Here is a 26075-nt window from a genome sequence, read left to right on the forward strand (position 1 = left end):
GCGTACAAACGGTTAATGACTTATTTCCTTGGCTTTTTCAACGGGTCATTTGCATGACAAAAACTGCTAAAGTCATAGATGGGGGATATGGTAGGTTATGACCTTATAAGACATAGGAGTTTGCAAAGGGTATGACTTAATAAGTCATTGGATTCACAAAGTTTGTGGACATTAAAAGAATTTTGTCATCATACTGCTTATCACAACGGTAATGACTTGATGAAGTCATGATGGCTGAGTCAGAGCCAAAGGACACGGTATGACTTTCTTTAGAAAGAATTTAGAACGTTCAACTGCGCCTGTTAAAACCTTGCCCACACCTTCACCAGTATGACTTGTTTAAGTCATGACCTAACAAGCCATAAAGAAGGACACGGTATGACTTTTCTGAAGAAAGGAATGTCATACCGACCATTCATTTTCAACCTTTAAAACCAGTTTCGTTTAATTTAATTAATTTTTTTAAAGGTATTGGTTTTTTTTTAAATACTTATCATAAATAATTAGATATTAGATAATTACTACTTAATTATATTAATTATAATAAATTCTTTAGATTTAGAACGCAATTCCTTTCGAAGAATTGGCGAGGATCTTCCTGATTAAGGTGAGTTTATCGTTGGGACTTCCTGATTGCTATCCCCTAGATATGGTGCATCCTGTTAATAATATTTTATAAATTTTCACTATTCAACCCCCCATTTAATTATATTTTGTAAATACAGTGGTGATAATTAAATAAATCCTTAATACCAACCAAGTTATATCTTCATGAATATTCTTAAAGTTGAGAGACTTCTCCCAGGACTTTTTGATTAAACTTTGTAGATCTTTGTCTTGATTGAACGGCCACTTATAGTTGATGCAGAACACTTAATCTGAGTAGCTGACACACAAACGTACTGTCTGGTTCATCTGTATCTAGCTGAATTAAATATTCTTTATCAAATAAACATTTGAGACGTGGCTTGTTCGTCGATTCTTTGTCTTCGTAGTTCTTCTTCATTAGTAACAATAGTATGGAATCTTCTGAATAAATAAAGTATTAAAACTTTATACCTTCTGAACTTCTGGACGTGCTACAAAAGATTATTTGTACACTGAGGCTTGAACATATAATGAACTTCTTCCAGTGGTGTGCAGCAGCATCCTGAAATTCTTCAGACATATAATTTCAATAAATCACTTGACGTTCTTCGTACGGATTCCTTCAACAGTACTTGCTATTTACCTTGCTTTCTTATCAGAGTTGAGTTGGTACCTCTTTAATTACAAATAGGCTAAACATATGCCTTTCAATCTCCCCCTATTTGTTTGTTAATATAACATGCAAATTATCGAGAGGATAACTCAACTAACTGATAAGACAAAGGATTAAACATGAATTGTAAATAGCAAAAAGTTTCTGGTATTTCATTAAACATTCACCAGAATTCAAAAGATTACATTAGATTACAAAAGGATGTTCTTATTGAACATATATTACAAATCCCTAATGAATCTAAAGATCAACTTCTCCTTCTTCGATATCAGAAGTGTGAAGGATAGGAGTTGATGGTTCTTCCCTGGTTGGCACTTCAGATGTAGTGGATTCACCACGCTTCTTTCGTTCCTTTGCCAGAGCCAGTTGATGTAGCACTTCCAAATCCACAGGGTCTTCGCGGAAGTCTGATGGCTGAGATTTTGTAACATTTTTCATCCTTCGAAAGTATTGAGCAACATTCTTTCGAGTGCAGTAAGCAAGAATCACATCATCAGCATCAGACTTAGCTTTAGAAGCAAAGCCCTTGGTTCTTAAAAGAGTGGAGGCAAGAGCAAGTTGTTTAGCTGGATACTTTGGCAAGGCTTCTTCGTTGAGATAGACAGTGCTGAAGATCTCCTTGTGAACGAACTTAACACAGTAAGGATTCCTGACAACCTGAGGACTGTTGAATACAGCTTGTTCCAGCAGTTTGTCACGAAGAAGTTCATTCAGGTTGGAGCTGCGCTTTACCTTATCCGAAGCACCCAGAGCTCAGATACAGAGAATGATTTCAGAGATTCGACAGATAGTCTGAAAGAACCATTCCTCTGTGTATAGACAATTAGCTCCCATTGCTCTAGCAAGTTGTTGACCCCCACAGTCACATAATTAATTCCAAAGCAAAGGCATGCATAAAAGACATCCTCGTCAGGGTTTACCTCTCTAAGATCATAGATCAGAGATAAGAACTTATTGTCGTCGAAAGGCTCCCTTTGAGGTCCATTAATGATTCTTCTTGCAATGTCCCAGCTTTTTCCTTCTTTCCTCCTTATATCAAGATTCTTCTGCTTGATTGCAGCATCATAGATTTTCTGTTTCTCGATCTTGATTTGTTCTTCTGTGATCAACTTGTCCTCTAGAAGTTTTTGGAAATCACGAAGCTTACGCTTCCTAGCTTCATTTTCAGCTTTGAACTTCCGGACATTCTCCTCATGTTCTAGGTCAACAGGTTCTTCATCCTGAAACAAATAACCCTCATCAAATTTACCTTCTTCTTCTGCTTGACGATAGGTAGCATCGAAGATGTCATCATCATCCATATCCTGTGGATAGTCATCATAACTATCAGAATTGAAAACATTGTCGGACTGATGTAACGGTTCTTTGCCTTTAGACTTATGAGTTTCTTTGTCAGGGGCAGATCCAGAAGTGGTATTATCTTTGTTGCTTTGATTTGAGCTATTGCCTCTATCATCCCTGTCACCTTTGTCTCTATTCTCCCCCTTAGTTGAGGGATCCTCTCCGGAGGGTTGATCATCAGACTTGTTGGAGTTTCTGAGGAGTTGATCTAACTTTTGTCGATGGTCTCAAATTTGGACATGTAAAGCTCATGATTAGACCTCATTTCAACAGCAAAGTCATTGGATTTCCGCTTTAAGCTCATCCCTTGTAAGAACTGGATGCCTCTCCTCAGTTTTCTGTGCAGGGTGACCAACTGTGCACCCTTGAGCTTCTCGTTCTCAACAATCATTCTGGCAAGCTCAGCTCTTAGCTTTGCCATTTGTTCCTCAAACAGAGCAGGGTTAGTGTGTGCACTCACCCTCACGTACACTCAAAGCTGTTTCACTAGCCTCACGTGCATGTGTACTCGCTCTGTGTTTGCCTTACATCACTCTTTTCAGTCACTCTTCCTGCTTGCTACCTGTCTATACTACCACTGTCCCCTGAGATGGTTCAAAGGTAGTGGAGGAACAAATTGTCCTCAGGACGCCTGTGAGGGCAGATTCACTTGCAGCTGCCAAGTTCCGCCTGATAAGAAAAGAAAGGGTGATCACGCAAAGTTTTCATATATAAATACATTGATTTTGAAATCTGTGCACTCAGTATAACATAGTAACCTGTGTATCTGTTTGGGCTGGCAACTAGCGGAGTGCTAGCGCAGTGCTTGACTCTGGACAAGTTACCGCGGCCGGACGGTCAATTTCAATGCCACATCCTGTAGAGAGAATGGGTCCAGAGACTGTTTATCTGCCATTTCAAAATCTGAGCCTTGTTGGGAAGGCACAGATGAGGCTACAGTTGTCTCCAAGGTTTCCACCCTTTGCTTCTTTGAGGGAGACAGAGCTGTGGGTTTATTCATTAAACTACTCGAACTCCGTTTCCTCGCAACTTTACGAACAGGTTGCATTGAAGTGTTGGTTGATGTGTTTGGAGAAACGAGAGTTTGTTGAAGAGAATCTTCAGCTAGGTTATGAACCTGTGTGTTGTCAGGTTCATTGCTGGTAGGCTGGAGAACAAAATCAAGGTTACAAACAAAATCACAACCATAATCTGACGTATCAACATTAAAATTAGATGATAAGTTAGAAAGTACCTGAGCTACCTGTAGGTCCTGACGGAAGGACTGCAGCTCTGGATTGATAGGAGAGTCAGAGGGTAGGGGTTGTGAGGTAGATTGTGTTTGTGGGATGATTTGGGATTGTGTTTGGTGTGGGAGAGGTTCAGATGAAGATGGTTGATGCTCGAAGAGATCATAATCCAAATTTTGATCTTCAAATGAAGGGTTAGATTGTTGTTGTTGATGGATAGGGGAGTGATATGATGATTGGTTGGATGAATGGTGTGAAGATTGTGCTTCTTGGGATTGTTGAGGTGAATGCTGCTGTTGTTGTTGTTGTTGAAGTTGTTGTTGATGGTGTTGTGTAGGTTGTTGAATCTGCAGGGGTTGAGGTTCTTGAGGTTGCTGTTGCTGTTGAGGTGGAGGAGCCACTTGAAGTTGATATGGTTGAAGAGGAGCATTGAACATTTGGAGCATGTGAGGAGTGGTGATTAATGGAACACTGGCAAATTTATTCTTGTTGTCCAACTGAGTCATCAACTTGGAACAGGCACGAGGAACTGGTGCCACAGGAGAATTAGAGTAGTGTTCCTTCTCAGCGTCAGTCAATTTGTCATTCAGAAACAGCATAATAAACCTTGGATAAAAGCAAGAGACTTTGGCATTCTGCTCAACAGATCTGTTTCTCAGTGGTCCCAACTTGGTAAGAATGGATTGGAGTAAAAGCTTACCAAAGTTGATCGGTCGATTAAAAGCAATGCAGAATCCAATCTTCTGAAGCAAGGAAGTTATAACGTTGAAGTTCTTGCGACTGGTAGGGGCAAACACTTTAGCCAAAGTGTCGAAGAAAAGATCCCACTCGGGCTTCAGATTGCTTTTCAACATCCGAGGCAAATTTATTTCACCCTGATATAATATAGTCTGAAAGAATTGGGTGATCTCAGTTTCAGTAGGTAGCTCAGCAAAATTCTCCCTCGGAAATCCCAGTATCCTATTCACATCGTCAGAGTTGATATGAATGGTACGTCCTCTATGTACTTCACCAGACATTCGATAATTATCCAACAACGTAGTATTTAATGCTGAAGAGTAGAAATCCTGTATCGGTTGAATTTGGAGTTCTGCAGAGGCTGTAATAGCAGTGCTGACGAGCGACTGACTATTCAGAAAACGGACCCACGGCCTAAAACGTGCCAAACTTGCCTCGGGGTCGAAGAATCCATTCAAGTTCGTCTCCTCAATTACAAAGCGACCGGCCATTTTTAAAATTAAAAATTGAATTAAGTGAGAAATTTTTCAAATAAAAATAATAATTTTCAAATTTCTCACAAATTTCAATTAATAATTAACAAATCAATCAATTAATTAATTAATAATTCGAATTAATTGATTAAATTCGAATTACAACTTAATTAATCTTAAAATGGCTCAAAATAATCTCCAAACAATGTCTTAGCACCCACTAACTTCAAAAATTCCCAATTGGCTTCTCAAAACCCTAATTTTCGAAAGCAACAAACAGGGGTTTTGAAATCAGTATGCACAAACCACCACAAATCGCACAAAACTGGTACTACACGGCCACAGGATCACAGAATCGGTCAAGAATCGTTCAGACTCGGTCAAAATCGATGAAACTCGGTGACTCAGTCTAACTCGGTTCGAAGGGTTTCGAAATTTTCAAATTTCAGCAGCAATTCGACTTGATTTCTTGAATAATCGAAGTAACCAGCAAGCTTTAAGCTTGATATAACAGTAACCAGCAAGTTTATCACAAAAACTTGAAAAATCGAGCACAAAAGCAATGGCAGTGTATGTATGCGTGAGGAAGATGAAGAAAAGGGTAGGTATGAGATTATTCAGTTAAGACATACGAAGTATTGAAAGTCGGTATGACTTTATCAAGAAAAGACATACCGAAATCTTGAGTATGACTTAGACTGAAATTCGGTATGACATTTCTTAACAATGTCATACCGAGGATAGCATGAGGGTTACGTGAGAATGCGGTATGACTTTCTCTCAGAAAGTCATGCCGCACTGCGAAGTGTGCGACAGAAGCTAAACGCGGTATGACTTTATCTTAAAAAGTCATACCGAGCTTTTAAACACAGAATTTAAAAACAATATTATGATTTATAATTATATAAAAGCAATAAAACCTTTTGCACTTTTAATCAAAAATCTAATACACATAATATATAATATACTACACATATATTTTGTAAAATTCAACTTTAATTAAATATAAATACTTATGAATTTAACTTTAATTCATTAAAATGAATTAACTTAAAAACAAATATTTATGCTTAATTAATTTTGAAAAATACAAAATAAATACATATAATTATCTAAATGCACAGAGAATATAACAGGGGAGTATGCAGCACTTAGAAAATTATAGAGACATATATGAACATGCATAATTACATAGAAAATTATCAGATAATTTACAAACAATTATATAAAATCTAATAAAATAGATATAATTACACTGAAGGTTCACAAAAATATATAATAATTTATAAAATACATATAAAATATATACAAAGAGAATCATGGCATATTTAACATCCCTAGCTCACAAACCAACTTAGAGAAAGTGGATTCATCAAGTGGTTTAGTGAAGATGTCTGCAATCTGATCAGCTGTGGGTACGAAATGTAACACCACAGTACCATTCATGACATGTTCTCGAATGAAATGATACCTGATATCTATGTGCTTGGTCCTGGAGTGTTGCACTGGATTGTTTGAAATGGCTATGGCACTGGTGTTGTCACAAAATATTGGAATTTTGTCGACAGAAATACCATAATCATTTAATTGATTCCTGATCCAGAGAATCTGAGCACAGCAACTTCCAGCAGCTATGTACTCAGCTTCAGCAGTAGAAGTGGACACTGAGTGTTGCTTCTTGCTGTACCAGGAAACCAACCGACGTCCTAGAAATTGACAACTTCCAGACGTACTCTTTCTGTCAATCCTGCAACCTGCATAATCAGAATCTGTATAGCCGGTTAAGTCAAAACCAGTATTCTTAGGGTACCAAATACCTAAACCAGGTGTACCCTTAAGATATCTAAAGATTCTTTTGACGGCTATAAGATGTGATTCTTTAGGATCAGCCTGAAACCTAGCACACAAACATGTTGCAAACATAATATCTGGTCTACTAGCAGTGAGATAGAGTAATGAGCCAATCATACCTCGATAGCTTGAGATATCAACTTTCTTACCAGATTTATCCTGGTCAAGCTTAGTGGCAGTGGCCATGGGTGTCTTTGCCGGTGAACAGTCTTCTAGATTGAACTTTCTTAGAAGATCTCTGACATACTTTGATTGGCAAATAAAGATTCCATCTTCCTTTTGGCTTACTTGAAGACCAAGAAAGTAGGATAGCTCACCCATCATACTCATTTCATAATTACTCTGCATTAACTTAGCAAATCTCTTGCACAAGTTATCGTTAGTAGAACCAAATATAATATCATCAACATATATTTGAACAAATATCATATCATTTTCATGCAATTTGTAAAAGAGAGTTTTGTCTATGACACCTCTAGTAAATTTATTTTCAATTAAAAATTCAGAGAGGGTGTCATACCATGTCCTTGGTGATTGCTTAAGCCCATAGACAGCTTTGAATAGGAAGTACACAAAATCAGCAAATTCTGGATTTTCAAAGCCAGGGGGTTGTTCCAGATATACTTCTTCTTCTAGCTTTCCATTCAGAAATGCACTTTTCACATCCATCTGATAAACCTTGAAGTTGGAGTGTGCAGCAAATGCAAGAAATATTCTGATGGCTTCAAGACGAGCAACTGGAGCATAGGTTTCATCGTAGTCAATTCCTTCTTCCTGAGAATAACCCTTTGCAACCAGTCTGGCTTTGTTTCTTATAACAATGCCATCACCATCTAACTTGTTACGGAAGACCCATCTAGATCCAATTGTAGACTTTCCTTTTGGTCTTGGAACCAGGGCCCAGACTTCTTGTCTCTCAAATTGATTGAGTTCTTCTTGCATGGCAAGAACCCAATCAGGATCAGCAAGTGCTTCATCTACTTTCTTTGGTTCTAATTGTGAAAGAAAGCCAGAGAATAGACATTCATTTGTCGTAGCACTTCTAGTCCTTACACCAACATCAGGATCACCAATAATCAGATCAAAGGGATGATCTCTGCTCCAAATCCTTTCCCTTGGAAGTTGTGTCCTTGATGATTCAGCAGTATTATCATTAGGGTGATGTGTATGACTAGTTGATCCACCAGCTCCCCCTGAGCTGTTGCCAGGTTGACTTGATGATCCACCACTAGCATCAGTGGAATCTCCAGCATTATTGCCATTTCCTCCACCATTGCCTGGATCATTATCATTGTTGTCATCACCTGTTGCAACCTCAGGTGGCACATCATCATCTGAATCAGAATCTGGATAGTTGTCAAACTTCAGAGATTCAGATGGATCAGCAGATTGTAAACTTGGTAGTTTAGTGTCATCAAATGTTACATTGACACTAACTTTCACTGACAGAGTATCAATTACAAAAACTCTATAAGCATTATTTGTATAACCAACAAAAATTGCTTCAGATGCCTTTGGCTCAAACTTGTTCAAGTTCTCTTCACCATCCTTGAGAACATAACACTTTGCTCCAAAGACATGAAGATGTTTGACATAAGGCTTCTTGTTGTTATACAGATGAAATGGAGTTTTCATATGATCCTTGTTGATCAAAGTTCTATTCTGGGTATAGCAGGCAGTAGACACAGCTTCAGCCCAAAAGTACAGTGGAAGCTTTGATTCAGCAATCATAGTTCTTGCAGCTTCAATCAGTGTACGATTCTTTCTTTCGACGACTCCATTCTGCTGAGGAGTCCTTGGTGCTGAATACTGCCTTCTAATTCCCTTTTCAGAGTAGAAGTTGATTAGAGTTTGATTCTTGAATTCTGTGCCATTGTCTGACCTTACAGCTTTGACTGGCACACCTTTATCCAATTCAACTAACTTTATATGATCAATCACTGTCAACGGGGTTTCATCCTTAGAAGCCAGGAAGTAAACCCAAGTAAATTTTGAGAAATCATCCACAATAACCAAGGCATATCTTCCTCCATCAATGGATGCAACATTCACAGGGCCAAACAAATCCATATGCAACAAATGAAGTGGATCTGTAATGGTATTGATGGTTTTGCCTTTGTGAGATGCTCTCTTCGCTTTTCCTTTCTGACAAGCTTCACAGAGATCATCAGTTGAGAATTCCAGGGAAGGCAACCCTCTCACTAGATCTCTCTTGACTAGAGAGTTCATGGTTTTGAAGTTGAGATGTGAGAGCTTCTTATGCCATAACCAACTATCTTCAGCAGACGCTTTGGCGTAGAAACAGTGAACTTCGTTTCCTGGTCCTGAAGACAAATCAGCTACGAATATATTGCCTTTCCTTATGCCACATAGTGAAGGACGCTTATCCTTGATATGTTTAATGATACATATCTCCTTTTCAAAATGAACATAATATCCTTTGTCACAGAATTGACTGACACTCAGGAGATTATGTTGAAGTCCTTCAACTATTGCAATATCTTCTATGATGATCCTTCCAATTTTGTACTTGCCATATCCCACAGTACGACCTTTGCTATTATCAGCAAAACTGACTGTAGGGCCAGCTCCTTCTCTTATGTCCTCCAGCAGGGATTTATTGCCAGTCATGTGCATTGACGCTCCACTGTCAAGCACCCAGGTAACACGAACAACTCCACTGGCACCCTGCAAAAGACAACTTGATTAGACAGTCTTTGGGACCCACACTTGATTGGGTCCTGCAGTCTTAAAGAACTGATTTCTATTAGGTAATACAACAGAGCCTCTTGGACTGATACTTGGTTCAGATTTGACTGAACTTACTTCCTTAACAACAGCCTTATAAACCTTGGTTTTAGGCTTTGGAACATAAGTCTCCTTCCTAACACGAGGAGGACTAGCAGTCTTTGATCTAGCATGCTTATTGTTTGTGTGTTGTCTAGGAGATGTGTTTTCATTCTTAGCATGCAAATTTCTAAAATAAGCAGACATAGTATTGAAAGCACAAAGCATACAGTTATTAACACCACAACATTTATGACATGCATCAAAAACAGGAACAACAGGAATATCAGTCACAGCAGTAGGAACATCAATGGATTCTACTCTAACATTGTTAACAGATTTAAAGTTCTCAGTAGAATGACATCTATTGTTCGTGTTCTTACTGTTCACAAAACTATTAGGCTTGTTGAATTTGGTTCTTTCAGAGTTGACACCTAAACCAGCTTTAGGCAACCTAACATTGCCTTTCACTTTGATTGGTTTCAGTGATGTCGGGATCTCATCTTTCTTTTCATTACTCTCTTTCATTTTAAGGTCTTCCTGTTTGAGTTCATATTTAATGACAACAGGAGTTTCTAACAGAGGTTCAGCTTCTGAGACCTTAAACAAAGGTTGAGGGGAATCTTTCAAAACAAAAGAAATTCCTCTCTCCTTTGCACTCTTCTTAAAGGGAGTAATGTTACTAGCCTTACCTACAGATTTGTTATAGTCAAAGCCTATTCCAACAGTTCTCTTGATCTCTTGTTTATCATTAAGTTCTTTGACTATCATGGAGGCATCCTTAAAGGCTTTACACTTAACTTTCTCTTCGTCTAGCTGAAGTCTTAAAGCAATCTCACCTTTCTCTAGAACTTTGACTTTAGCACTTTGAAATCCTAAATCCATAGTCAATTGTTCTATTTTAGGTTTTAATACTTTCATCTCATTCATTTTATAAGCATGAATATCTAAGACTAAAGTATCAATTTTAAGATTGGCAGCTTTCAACTTTTTAATAGCATCATCTCTTTCAAGTCCTAATTGCATAAACAGTTTAGGGCATGTAGGATCTACCTGAAAGCTTCCAGCAGGAGGAGGTGAAGATGATCCAGCATCAGCCATGAGAGCAACATTCCCAATCTGCTCTTCTTCATCACTATCTGTATCATCCCAGCTTTTCCCTTCTGCTAGATATGATTTGCTCTTGAAGCTTTGACTTCCAGAAGTACCATGATGCTTTCTTACTAAGGCATCATACTTCAGCTTCAGCTCATCATACGAATCCTTTCTCTTTCCTTGAACCTTGGGCTGCTTGCACTCAGTTGCAAAGTGTCCAGGTTCACCACAGTTGAAACATTTAAATTTACTTCTGTCCACCATCCCAGTCTTGTATCCTCCTTTGCTTGTTGAAGATGAATAGCCTCCCTTCTGAAACTTATTAACAGTAGGTTTGTATTTATAGGAAGGGTTCTTCCGGAATCTCATGTTTCCAAACTTCTTGGCAAACAGGGATAGAGATTGATCTTCTAACAGTTCAAGTTCTTCCATTGTATAGAACTCTTCGTCACCACTGGAAGAAGCAGTCTGACCCATCTCAGGTACAACAAATTCCTGAGTAGTCTTAGAAGGAACAACAACATCCTTCTTCTTTTCTTCCAGTACAGGTGACTCAACAACTAGAGCTCTCGAATGGTTCTGTGTTTTACCCCAGCCATATCTCTGTTTACTCTGAACTTGCTCCAGTTCATAAGTTTTCAAAACTCCGTAGAGTCTTTCCAGAGAAATCTCATTCAGATCTCTGCTTTCCCTGATGGCAGTGATTCTGTGTTCCAGATGTTCAGGAAGGGTTAAGAGAAACTTCATGTTGACCTCTTTCTTGTCGTAGAATTTCCCAGAGAATTATTCAGATAAATACTTCTGAAATCCCTTCACCGGGATGAGAACCAAACTGTTCATACTGAGCCATCAGTATCTCTTTCTTGTTTTCCCTAACTTCCTCTGAGCCTTCATTGATAATCTCTAACGTATCCCAGATTTGCTTGGCGTTCGTACAATTAACAACAGCATTGTACATTACTGGATCTAGAGATTCCACCAATATTAGTTGGAGAGCGTCATCTAAGTTCATCTGTTCACTCTCTTCATCTGTGTACTCAGAAAGTTCTTTCGGAATGATCTGATGAGGTATTAACACACCATCCTCTTCGTGTGCTAATATGACATTCATCGGATTAGTAACACCTTTGTCCAAAATCCCGATGTATTTTCGGTTCGCGGTGCGGAGGAATAGGAACATGTGCCTCTTCCATAGGCCAAAGTGTTCTTTGCTGAACGGTGGGATTTTAATGCTACTGATCTTTTGTGTACTCATATTTAAGGATTTGAAGTAAATAGTGTTTGGATGAGATTTGGATTTTTGAAAGAAAAACATTTTAAATCAGAATTAATTTTTGGAATAAAATTAATTCGAATAAAAAATATTTGGACGTTACAGAGTGTGTATAGGATCTGATACGGAAAAATGGTATCAACCGCTCTGATGCCAATTGTTAGGTCCTGAAACGATTGTAGAAGGGGGGGTTGAATACAATCGTCACTAAAAATCGCGGCGGAATAATCTGATTTGAATTAAACTTGTTAATCAGATTTTAATTAATTAATATAACAATGTTTTAAGTCGTTATATAATTAATAAGGTTCGTTTTAATGTCCACTAAAGTTCGTAGAATAAATTCGACAGGATGTATTCTAGTTTAGTGATTAAAACAACCGAGTGATCAAAGCACAGAAAACTGTGGATATAACAATTGCAAGTTACAAACAACTTGAAAGCTTTTACAATGCAATGAACAACTTGAAATGAAGAAAGTGAAGCCATATATATAGGCAAAGCACTTGGGACTAGGTATGACATTGAAAGGAATGACTTAGTAGCTTAGGAATGACATTACAAAGCAAAGCCATGCCAAAAGGAAGGAAGGAATGACATTTAAAAGGAATGTCATACTGGTACAAACGGTATGACTTAATTTCCTTGGCCTTCAAGGGTCATTTGGCATGACAAAACTAGCTAAAGTCATGAGGGATAAGGAGGTATGACTTTATAAGACATAGAGATGCAAAGGGTATGACTTAATAAGTCATAGGGATGCAAACGGTATGACATTCAAAGAATGTCATACTGCATCACACGGTATGACTTGATGAAGTCATGATGGATGAGTCAGAGCAAAGGACACGGTATGACTTTCTTTTAGAAAGTCATGCCGCCTGTTAAAACCATGCACACCTCACCAGTATGACTTGTTTAAGTCATGACTAACAAAGCCATAAAGAAGGACACGGTATGACTTTTCTGAAGAATGTCATACCGACCCTTTTCAACCTTAAAAACAGTTTAAATAATTATATAAATATTAGATAATTACTCACTTAATTATATTAATTATATAAATTCATAAATTAAATTAATTCGAAGGTGAATCAATTTAATAAATAAATTATACAACCAATTTAATTATCTTGATAAGTGAGATAATTAAATAAATACTTATATAAAAGTATATCTTCATCAGCAGAGACTTCCGGCTTGATTAAACTTTGTAGATCTTTGTCTTGAATGAACGGCCACTTATAGTTGATGCAGAACACTTAATCTGAGTAGCTGACACACAAACGTACTGTCTGGTTCATCTGTATCTAGCTGAATTAAATATTCTTTATCAAATAAACATTTGAGACGTGGCTTGTTCGTCGATTCTTTGTCTTCGTAGTTCTTCTTCATTAGTAACAATAGTATGGAATCTTCTGAATAAATAAAGTATTAAAACTTTATACCTTCTGAACTTCTGCACGTGCTACAAAAGATTATTTGTACACTGAGGCTTGAACATATTAATGAACTTCTTCCAGTGGTGTGCAGCAGCATCCTGAAATTCTTCAGACATATAATTTCAATAAATCACTTGACGTTCTTCGTACGGATTCCTTCAACAGTACTTGCTATTTACCTTGCCTTCTTATCAGAGTTGAGTTGGTACCTCTTTAATTACAAATAGACTAAACATATGCCTTTCACAGTCGTGGGGCCCACTGCCACGTCAGCGGATAATTGTTTAATATTATTATTTATTATTAATACTAAGCAACAGTAAATATAATAAAGCAACAGAAAATTGCTTGTTACATTAACGTGAGTCAATTGCAATAGTAGATTTATGTATAATGCAACACGATTGGATCACCGTTGCTGTTATCCAAAAATATCATAGCTAAGGCAACGCTGTGAGAGCAACGCTTTCAAAGACCATTGCATAAGCCCATCTATGGTGTAGTGGAAGAAATTATTGCTAAGTATATAACAAGTAATCAATTCAATTATATAGGCCTATATGTGTAAAAGAGCTTACCATTTTTTTAAGCCTACCTCCGCCTCCTCCTGACGCGTATATCAGTACTGTTTTCTTCTCCAAAGTCCAAGTCCTCAACCACATTGACAACCTGAAATGTGGTGGTGCGTCGAAGATTTGGCATATCATTTGATGGATCTTGATCTTGAGACAGTAGTTCCTCCTCTACCAGTGGACCCTGTGATGACAGAGAATGTCCTGAAGGTGCTCCTCGTAGCAAGTCACGGGCCACAAGACCTGCTACACCATCGGTTTCCCCAATAGACTTTGTTATCCCATAAACTTTAGACACCAGCATAGTCTTCTGCAGTTTTCGTGGACGAATCTGTCGTTTTTGTACAACCAAACCTTTCTTGGCAGCAGAATCATCGTCGGGGACATCAGTCATCACATTATTTTCTTCTGAAATTACATATTCAAGAAAGCCTCAAACAAAGAGGATAAATGGCTACAAAGAAATGTGAGAGCTCGCAAAAAATCTACATGATAGTATCAACTATGAACTAACCTTTGACGACATCACCTAATGCTTTACTCAAGGAAACCTCCAATGTGTTATCTTCCAAGGGTTGATCCTCATCAGCAACTCCTAATTACAAAGTAAAATATTAGTAGAAATAAACAAATTACAAAATTGTCATATAGTGGGCCTAATTATACACAAAGCATCTTACAAGTATGTGTATGTGTATGAGGGGGGGGGGGTGAGTCTGTGGTTTCTCTCTCAATATATACATAATATGTGAAGCTAAAGTTAGTGTCGGGAAAAACTTTAAAATCATGTACCAGTGGTAACCGTCGCATTCTTAATTGGTGATTTGTTGGCCGCAACTACACTTGAATTTGGTTGTAATGGAAGGACCTCACCGCGTTCTTCATATTGCTTTCGAGTCTTCTCAGCAACATATTCTCTGCGTCACTTGAGAATGTTAAATAAAGTAGTGCTGGTGGTTTAACATCAGCAAATTTAATTAGACAGGATCTCTATCCAACGTATATATGATCAAGTTTATGGCAGATAATGAAGCATTCCTTCATCAATTTAGAAGGTGTGATCTCTAGTATAAGATGTCAAGAATGGAGGAAGGAAGGAAATATATAAACAATTGTGCATTACATATAGTTCAAATTTCATTCCAATAGAAAGTTCGTCCCAAACTAGATAAGATAAATAAGATGATGTGCAAACAATAGAAAGTTCCTCCCAAACTAAAACTTTTGACACTATTTAAAAGATATATCTGCATAATAATATATCCTTATTGTTTCCCTCATTTGAGCGTATTTGAGATCTTATGTTGTGTTTGGATGAGGTGAATGAATTTGAAATAAATGCAATTAAATTTGAACTATGTTAAAGTAAGTTTATCAATTTTATTGATCCCTCCATTTCATTTCATAAACCATATACTTAGAGAAGACACTATAACAATTTATGCTCAATATCTTCCTATACTAAATTTTTTTCTCAAATCTCTCTATATCAATTTTGCACTCACTAAATGTTTTTCAAATTCCCTTCTACACCTATTATTTTCATTTACTTTTAATCATTCGATTACATTGTGTTTCATTCTTCCTAACGAATCACAATATTAGTAATATGACCTATAGGTAATAGAAAGTTCACCTCAAACTAAAACCAGCCAGATCATCTCTTCCTTTTGCCTTTTTACGAGAACTATGCTCGACACAATTTTCATTTGACTTTATACCATCGCCATCCTCTCCAGATTTTGCGAATTGCCCGGAATCATTCCTGCACATACGTTTTTTTTTCAATTTTTTCTGGTCATATATGTCCATTCTAATTGCTACATTAACTTAATTAAAAGATCATGAACCAAGCTGAGCTTATGCCAAGTCACCAAAGATGCACATTGCACTGAAGTTAGAAAGAAGACGCAAAGTACTTAAGTTTAATGGGTCACCTGCTTGGTAGATTATTATGATTGTTTCCACTAGCTTGCTTCATTTGGTAACCGCTAAAATCGATGTAGATGGAGTTGATCTTTCTGGGCACCACTGTACGTCTGGAAACAGTATTTTCGAGGTTATTCTTCTCCATGATACAACACCCTGCACAACACGCATATGTCTAAGAAATATCGGATAAATAAATAGTACTCGGCCCATATATCTCCTAAACAATTATCAATTTCGATTTTTTATATTACAAAACTTATCAAAAATAGTAATCTTTATAATATAAAAAATATAATATTATTTATCTCAAATCTTGTCCCGTATTAGTTTATTAAATGACATGGAACTCCTTTGGTTGTTTATGTGCATATAGGGTCCATTATTTTTAACGTAAGTGGAACTAATCAAACACAGCAAACTAGCATTTGGGAAAAGTATTTGGGAACAATTTTTGGGTACCTAGTAATTTCCATATAAAATCCAACTACACGCACTTACATCCAACATATTTAGTTTACGCATTAAATATCAAATTGTCCCATCACTATACTCATTTTGCTTACTTTTATCCATAATTTTACTTATGTTCTTAATTTCCAAGTCCCATCCAAATATAAATATTTAGATGGGACCAAGAGAATAGTTGGTAAAAATCGTCTCAAATTCATATACTGGGAATCCTATCTTCTATGCTCACACCACATGCTAACACGTAAATAGTGGATTTAATATAATTAATATCCATCACACATGTGAAAAGAAGCTAGCTAGAGTTTAGCACCATATATTAGACAACCAACATATTTTTGGTGATCAAATAAGTGTGAAAATAAAGTTAAAATGACCATAAGTTTTGAATAAGAAGAAAAGAGAAAATTTCTTCTTTTTTAGCAGGGAACCATTTTAAGTATTTGGCAATTAATTAAGAGGGGTGTGATTGCAATTTAAAGGTGAAAGATCCTTCAAAATATATAGTGGGGATAAATGACCTCAGATATATAAATTAGTAGGTTCAATAGTATAGAAAGAGATATAAATGAGGTTAAAGACCATTCAAAAAATAAAATAAATTGCTTAAAGATTTCTTTTCTCCGAGCTATATTTCCCGGCCTAATTATGGTCATTGAATAAATGAAACTTTTACGAATAACTAATAGATTTCCTTTCTTTCTGTTATTCCCCTTTCCTAGTCTATTAATAACAAAGCTTTTTTCCAATGTATAAACTAACTATTCCAATGATTTTGGCTATTATAACCTTCCCGACCACTATTTTTATTTTTTTGAGACATTTCACTTCGAAATCAGAAATTCTATTTCAAGCAACAAACTCGAATGGGTAAATTCCAATTATACAATTCTTACAATTTATTTTGTTTTCATTTTTTAGGGTTCTAGGGATATACGGACTCGAACCGTAGACTTTCTCGGTAAAACGGATCAAACTTTTTATTAGAAAATAAGGGGATATCTGATACTTATTGCTCATGGAAACTTTTATTCATAATTCTATTGATAAAGATAAGATAGTTGCTGGCACCCGTAAGTACTCCTCCATATCTAAAACCACTTGAAAACCATGTTCCACACAAGAAAGGGGTTGCAAAGAAACTCTTTCCTCATATCGAACCTCTGGCCAATTTTGAATCTAGCCAAAGTGTGGGGATTGAGGATCTTGGTTGACATCCGATCCAACCTAGTAGTAAGCCATCCGCCAAAAACAACAAATAGCTTCGGCGGCCCTTTTTCGCCCACTCTTCGCTCTGGACAGGAGCACTAGAGGACACGGGGAGGGAGTTGGCGAAGCGTGCTGAGATCGATTGATCAATATGAATCTTGGGAGTGGATGGTTGATCGTCGCCTCCTTGTTGTGGAGGCTCTCTACACGAATGGTGTAACAACTGCCTCGTTGTCTCCGACATGGACCCCGTGAAATTGAATTTTTTTCGAAAAAATGAAATAGGGAATGATTACTCATTACCAAAAAAATATGACCTAACTAGTGTTACACGGATTTAGGGAATCCCTGTCACATTGTTGGAGCAGTATTTTATTTCACATTCCCTATACTTGAGCTTAGGAGCTCATATAGTTAAATTGTTGGACTTGCTCTTAGGTTGAAAGCATAACTCGTAATTTGTTGAAGTAATTATCTATGAGTATGTTCACAATTTTTTATGATATTAGATTATATGAGGGAGTTGCTTTAGAAAGAAGTTCATATCTTGAAAATTCATTCTTCTACACTGGATCATGTGTGCCTATCTGTCTAGTAAGTTTGTGTTACATACCAAATTATGAAATTACAAGAAACAAATAAATTTTGAGAATATCATTGATATGGCTGATTTAAATGAAGAACTCACACAAAATTATCAAATATATAAATTAAGTGGTATACTATAATTAGATTATGAATACCTGTGAATGTATAACAGAAGATTAATCTCCTTTCAAGTAGCAGCAATCTCCTTTCGAGCAGCAGCCAAATGAAGAGGTACAAGCTTGCGATTATTGAATATAGCTGAAAGATCGTGGTGGCTAGACACAACTAGGATTATCTTTCTTCTTATATATATTTATTATAATTAGAACCCTAATGGGCCTACTATAATGGGCCTACTATATTACATGGAGACAAAATAGTTATATTATCTATGTGCTTGAGAAAACACACGTTCACAACTAAAAGCCCACCTAACAGCCCACCTAGCAAAAAAAAAAATTTAATAATTCATTAAATATTGTTTCTCTAACCAAACTTAAACTATCCAAGTAAAATATGGTTCCTCCATAAAATAATCAAAAGATCAAATATTTATTTTGAGCAAATTCTTAGCATGAGAAATTTATTGATAAACTACGTTATGATATATAGTTAAACTATTTTGTAATCTCATTCTAAAATTTAGGATATAATTAGTATAAAAAACTTGTTCCAGTTATTTGTAATTGTCAAAAGAAAAGAATATTAAGTTTAAATTAAGATTTTCTTTTAAGCACGAAAAATTACTACCTTTTTCCAAAATTATCACCATATAATTAGTTTGTGTTATATCTCAAGAATATACATGCGGATTTTATCAAATATTTATTGCTATATCGGAAAAATCCTTGCAACAAAGATAAGGTATAACATTATGACAATTTTTTTTTTACTATAATAACACTCAATATTTGATTTTTTGTGCAAGTAATGTCTAATATGATAACAATTCTTTGTCACTATGACTCCTTTGTGAAGTCCATAAAAAGAGGTACAATACATTACTAGTATATTTTTCATCACAGGAAAAAAGGTTGCACTAAAGAATTTTTTTGAAGAAGATCATTTCTTGGTCATGTCTCAAGATTCAATAATAATGTTTGGAGTGAATTAATTTTGTGAAGTGAAAGAAATTTAAGTAAGTTATCGACAAGTAACAGATGCATTACCTGTCTTGAACAACAAGTAACAGATGCATTACATGTCGAGAACTCTAGTTTGGTTTATCACAAACTCAAGATATCGACAAGTGTTCGAAATCCTATCTGGATGTCTATCGCAGAATCTCTCCAGTCTACGGTGATGTCATCTCCCACAAAGTTTAGGATTGTTACCGTGATGTCTAATATAGAAAACTCATAATATGATATCGCGACGTCACTTGTAGCGAAGTCCATTTATCCTATCGTGAAGTGGAGATGTCGATAAGTCAATATTAGTTGTCGTGAACTGAACTTATCGACAAGTCAAATTAGTTGTCGTGAAGTAATGTTGTCGATCGACAGGTAGAAAATAATGGGAGCTATTATGTTGTTCAAATTGATCAGAATAAATCAAGAACAGAAATAAAATAACCATTAGTACTATTATTTCTAGCGATTGTTTTTTGAAAGGAAAGGTGGCAAGCCTACCATTCAACTTGGAGTTTACTCATAGATGGATGTATACGATGTAGAAGGACAGAGCGGTTATAATAGAAAAAATGTTGTTGTATCTTTTGATTGATTAATACAAATCAATTGATTAACTAAAGGTCATGCTGAGATGGTCCTAAAAATTTAGTCAATAAAACTTCAATGACTGAAAAGAAAACCCAAATAAAAGACACAAGATCCGCACGAAGGGAGAAAATCAAGATGGAGAGAAAAAAGGAGGAAACAAAGTCAACTGAAATGACACAATTTTTAATTAACAACAAAAAATCACAATATACGATAAAAAAACCATCAACTATGGCACTCCCTCAATAGGAACACAATAAGTTAAACAGATGATATAAAAAGCTTTAATATAAAGCCTTTTATATCTAGTTATAAATGAATCACAAAATCTAACCATAAAATACATAATCAATAACAAAGGACATACAAGACAAAAGATTTTGAACTCATATCATCATCGTAGGGTCAATTCACACGATTCTTACCTTATCGAAGTAAATAGAGGTATACACTGGTTATGTAATTATTTAATTATAGATGTTTAAAAACGGAAAATAAATGAGAATGATATGTTTTATTTTTCCTTCGTAACTAAATCGCCATAAGTTAACATATTTAACTAAAATACAAAAAAAATGAAAATAAAATGGTTTACGTTCCGTCGCAACTACGCGTCGTAAGCTCATTTAATTATTTAATTATAGCTTTTTAAAAACAGAAAATAAATGAGAATGATTTGTTTTATGTTCCTTTAGAAAAGCAACAATAATAATTAATTACAGCTTTATAAATATGCCTTAGAGCTACTTTTAATATGAATGCTGTTGCATCAGAATTATTGATTGTTTGATCGATAAAAACAAAGCCAAGAAGTTTTCTTTGTGAGAATGAAAGGATACTGTATTATTTACCGCTTATGACTTCTAATCGTCTTTTCTTCTATGTAAAGGGGAAGGCCCCCGCTGTAGATGATGGTAACAATGATAAAGATGGGGACGGAAATAGGGATTAGAGTCCAGAATCTGTAGATCGTGAAACCCAGCCACCACCTAATGTAAGATCTAAAGATAGTCCGGTGATTTAATTAACAGTAAATAGGTGGTTGAACTTCGTAAAACAGTCAAACAAAGATTATGCCGGAATTTTTGGCACCAATGAATAGCCTTTTTTTTGAAAATGAGAATAAATCTCAACAACTAGCTTCGGCAAGAAGATCTTGACGGAGGAGTTCCTTTCATTCAAGAAAGCTTATCATCTAACCATCGGACTTGGAAGATGACCGGGGACATTTAGATAATAAAACTTTAATGTCGTATAAGAAAGCACCTTTCTTCTAGACAACGTGAAAGATAACACAAAGTGTCATACCACTGACAAAAATTAGCAGATTACAACTAAATATTCTACATTATCGACGACTAACAAAACATTTTTTATAAAAAAAGGCAAATGATATTTCATCAGGAAAACAAAAAATAAAAGCAAAACAAAACATAGTCTACACATATTAAGGACTGAGGTCCAAACCAAACGAAATCCTTTGGTTTAAACCTCTAACGAGTAATTGAAACTTTACCACTCAGTAATGTCTAGCCTTTTTTTATATATAAATTTTAGTCTTTTATCTAATCTATTTATTGCTGCAATTGGATTTGGATGGAGTTCTAGTTGTATTGTATGAGCATGATTTTTTATATATAATTTAGCATGCTAGAATAATGAACGAGAAGTGCAGAAACCAAAAGTGTATATTTAAATCACGAGGTACTTATGGCGGAAAAATTGTCATTTTTTAAGAATTTACATCTGAGATAAAAATGATGATTTTTCCGTCATAAATACAAAGCATAAATGTAAATATATGAAGCACAACTTAAGACATAAATTCCGTTGTAACCTCATTTACAGTACATATGACAGAAATTATTTTCACATATTGTGGTTGATAAGTTGGCCAGCAGGGTCCACTTGGAAACCATACAACGTATATTTTTTTCGAAAATTACTGTTAAAAATGGGATCTTGGGTCCACATGGCTAAACTAACGACGATATTCTCGTCGTAAATATATTGGGTTCACATTGAAAATATGACGGATATTTTTCGTCATATATTACTATTGATAAATTGAGCAGTGGGTCCATGTGACTAAACTTAAGACAGTTGGAAAAACTTGCGATACAAAATTAAATTACTGACCATTTTTAAAACTTAAAATGCCAGTAAAAATGACGTGAAATTTCCGTCGTAAATGCTATTAATTATGACGAAATAGGCGGAAAATTTCTGTCGTAAATAGCCAGAATTATGGTAGTGTAAGATATATTTATCAAGATATATATTCTTACATGAAATGACATGAGCTTAGCATAACTTTTCGAATTACAGTATTTTCTTACACCAAATAAACTCTACCTTCAAATTCTTACCTGAATAGACACGCGTCCCCCAATCAACAAGTCATTTTTCTAAAGAACATGATTGTTCCTCAGCCAAAAGAATAGATCACTATTGAGCTGGGCATACTAAAGCAAATTTTCTCTAGTTATTTTGGTTAGCAATGCATATTGCAGAGCTATATTGTTCGCAGGCATTAATACTCGGTTTGCGTTCACTTGAATGGAATGAAATACGAGGAGAATGAAATGAAAAATAATAAGGAAATTTAAAGGAGAAATAGGAATACGGGAGACAATTGTGAGTGAGCATGAATATGAGTCTAGAATGTTACAACTTGGAACTATGCCCCTCGAATTCTGAAATCTGAATCTCTACTGGTTTTAATAATGACATAAGATCCATTTGGAACTTCCTTTACAATTTTAAGATTTTAGATGGACTTTTTATCAACACGTAACCTCAGTGTTATTTATGTAATATCAGTCAATAGCCTAGTCTTCCCTTTTTCGTCCACGCATTTGTCGTTTTGGTCTGCTTCCAGTACTGGATGCAAGTGGATATGAAATGAAACATGTTAAGAATTTTCAAACTTAAAGATCAATGGAACTGAAAAATGCAGGACACTCATATTTTTAATAAACTTTTGGATGAATATAATAAAACCTTCTATGGAAAGCTTCAGCTACTGCAGCCTCAGATTTTTATTTCTTTTAATTTTCAAATAGAAATCAATAGTATATTTTTTTGCTAAATGTGTGATATGACAAGAGTTTCATAATAAGTGATCAGGTATGTGCATAATATATCCTTCATGTTTCCATCACTTTTAGCCTTTTCCATCTCTTAGTACCACATGGAGAAGATAAATTAAAAAATAGAAAGTTTACCTCAGATTAAAGCCAGCTCCATTGTTTCTTTCATTTGCCTTTTCTTAGATTCTTCCACCTGCGATTTCCTTCTTTCCTGCTTATCAGCATTGTCCTTTAATAAATTTTCGAGTTCCCTTGAGGTATTCCTGCACACAAGTATTGTTTTTCATATTTCCTCGACATCCTTTCTCATTGTTTCGATTACTTAATTAAAGATCATGAAGCAATGTGAGCACGCGCCAAGTGACTGCAGATGCACAATTAACTGATAGTTGGAGAAAAGACAGCAAAATGTTTAAGTTTAAGGGTCATCACCTTTTTGGTAGATTGTTGCCATGGTTTCCACCAACTTGCTGTATTTTATAACAGGTGAAATCAATGTGGATGTTGTTGATCCTCGTGGGTGCAACTATCGGTCTGGAATTACGACTTCCAGCAGGGGAAACAATATTTCCTGGTTTATTGCCATCCATGTCAGAGATGAATACATGCAACATCATATTACCCAAGATGTCACCAGACTACACATTACGCATATGTATAGAAATATATAAATCTAAGAATACAGGATATGTAATTTAGTCCATATCATGAACCTTCTTATAAAAAGAAATCTTGTGAAGAGATAGACTATATTTCTTCTTATCCTTAATAAAGAACTTGAAAAAGTGAGCAAGTAATATTTAGACAGGGGATTTAATAAATCACATCTTACAAACAAATATGAAGTTTGAGATCAATGTTATAATCCACATATGATTTGATGATGAATCAAGGGAAAAGATTATAGTTAAAAGTCTTGCACTAATTATAGTCAGCTCAAACTAGTAGCTTATTAATGTTACAATCACTGTTTCTTGTGTTCTTGTGATCAGCTTGTTCTTGATGTTCTTATGTTTTCTCTGTCATTGCGATTATGTTTTGATCGCGACTGATTTCATTTGTTAGGATTTGTACTTCACTTAAATGTCTTATGCTAACATTGTCCTGCGTAATCTCTCTGATATGGTTAATCTCTCACCAAACAAAAACAACACTGCTTGTATCAACACACACTCTGCTGATAACACATCCACAATCTATTCTCACTCTATTGAAAACAATTCACATCCGCTATATCTTCATTATAATGATCATCCTGATTTGATCTTGATTTCCAAGAAATTAGTTGGATCTGAGAATTATGCTTCTTGGAAATGTTCAATGCAAATCGCCTTGTCTGCTAAAGATAAGCTTGTCATTGTCACTGTGAGTTTCCTTTCCTAGTTGACACATCTCCTTTACGTGCACCATGGAAACGCGTCAATGATATTGTAATTACCAAGATCTTGAACACGGTCTCGGATGATATCAGTAACAGTATGCATTTTATAGATAGTGCTTACGCTATCTAGAATGAACTCGCTCAATAATTTTCTGCAGTTAGTAGTGAAAAGTTTTATGAAAATCAGCGAGTTCTTCTGAAGCTCGAGCTAGGGAATGACTGAGTTGAGGTTTACTTTCATAAATTCAGAAGATTTTAAGATGAACTTCAAGCTTTGTAATCTCCTGTTAAGTGCACATGTGCTTCTTCTAGAGATTGGGCTATGCATCTTGAGAGGACTCGTTTAACTCAGTTCTCATAGGTCTTCATTCAAGCCACACCGCAGTTCGTGGTCAGCTACTCACGATGAATCATTGGTCGTCTATTAATCAGGCTTTTATGTTCCTCAAGCAAGAAAAAAAAAACAGATTCAGTCTCATGATTCTGCTCCAACACCATCTTTAGCAATGATGGTCACCTTGCCAGGACAATCATCAACAATTTCGGTCTAAATCCCAAATAGATCCAATAATAGACCTTCCCTACCAGTTCTTCTTCTATAAGCTTCTCATTACCATACCTACTACCACATTTTCTCCTACTTCATCAACTACTTCTCCAACACAACTTCCATCATCCTCCTTCACAAACACATCGATGAAAGATTATATCACTCTAGATCAGCCTTTCGATCCTGCTACCGGCCAGTCTTCTTTGCAAGCAAACACCATTCTTTTAACATGTCCTATTGATGATGACAAATACAATTTTTCTCATTACTCCCCTCCTACATCTGTTTTCGTTTGTGTTGTCAGCAAACAGTTAAACAACTATTTATAAGCCATTTATTTATAATGAAGCCATGAACAAAAAAATGAGTGCTTTAGAAAAAAAATAAGACTTGGAAGGTTGTTCCATCACCTCCTAGCAAAAAGATTATGGGATATAAGTGGTTCTCCAAAGTTCTGTATTTGGCCGATGGTTATATAGACAAATTTAGAGCTCGTTTGGTAGCTCAAGGCAACACTCAAATTAAAGCACAAGATTACTATTATACATTTTCTCCCATTACTAAAATGGCTTTAACTATTTGTGTTGTTAAACAATGGGATATCCACCAGTTAGATATGAACAATGCCTTTTTTCATGGTGGTTTACTTGAAGAGGTTTACAAGGCATTTATCGGAAGGTCATCCATTGTATCCTAGTGGTTTTGTTTGGTTGTTGATAAAGTCTATCTACAGTCTCAAAAATGCGTCTAGATTGTGGTTGGAAAATTAGCATATCTATTACTTCCAGTTCTTTTTTAAATTTAGATGCCTTTTGCAATAGTGATTGGGGCTCCACTCTCGACTTAAATGACATGCTTATGAGTAATACTGGTACGTTTGTGATGCTCGGTTGTTCTCTGGTTGAGTAATACTCAAGAAAGCAAAAGGTCCTGTCACATTCAAGTGTGGAGGCTGAGCTCCGTGCTATTGCTGACACTGCCTGTGAACTATCATGGCTCACACTTTTGCTATCCAAACTATAATTTCACCAAACTCTCAGCTTTTATTGCTTAGTGACAATCAAGCCGCATT

This window comes from Daucus carota, chromosome 2 (assembly GCF_001625215.2).
Source record: "Daucus carota subsp. sativus chromosome 2, DH1 v3.0, whole genome shotgun sequence".
Classification (NCBI taxonomy): Eukaryota; Viridiplantae; Streptophyta; class Magnoliopsida; order Apiales; family Apiaceae; genus Daucus; species Daucus carota.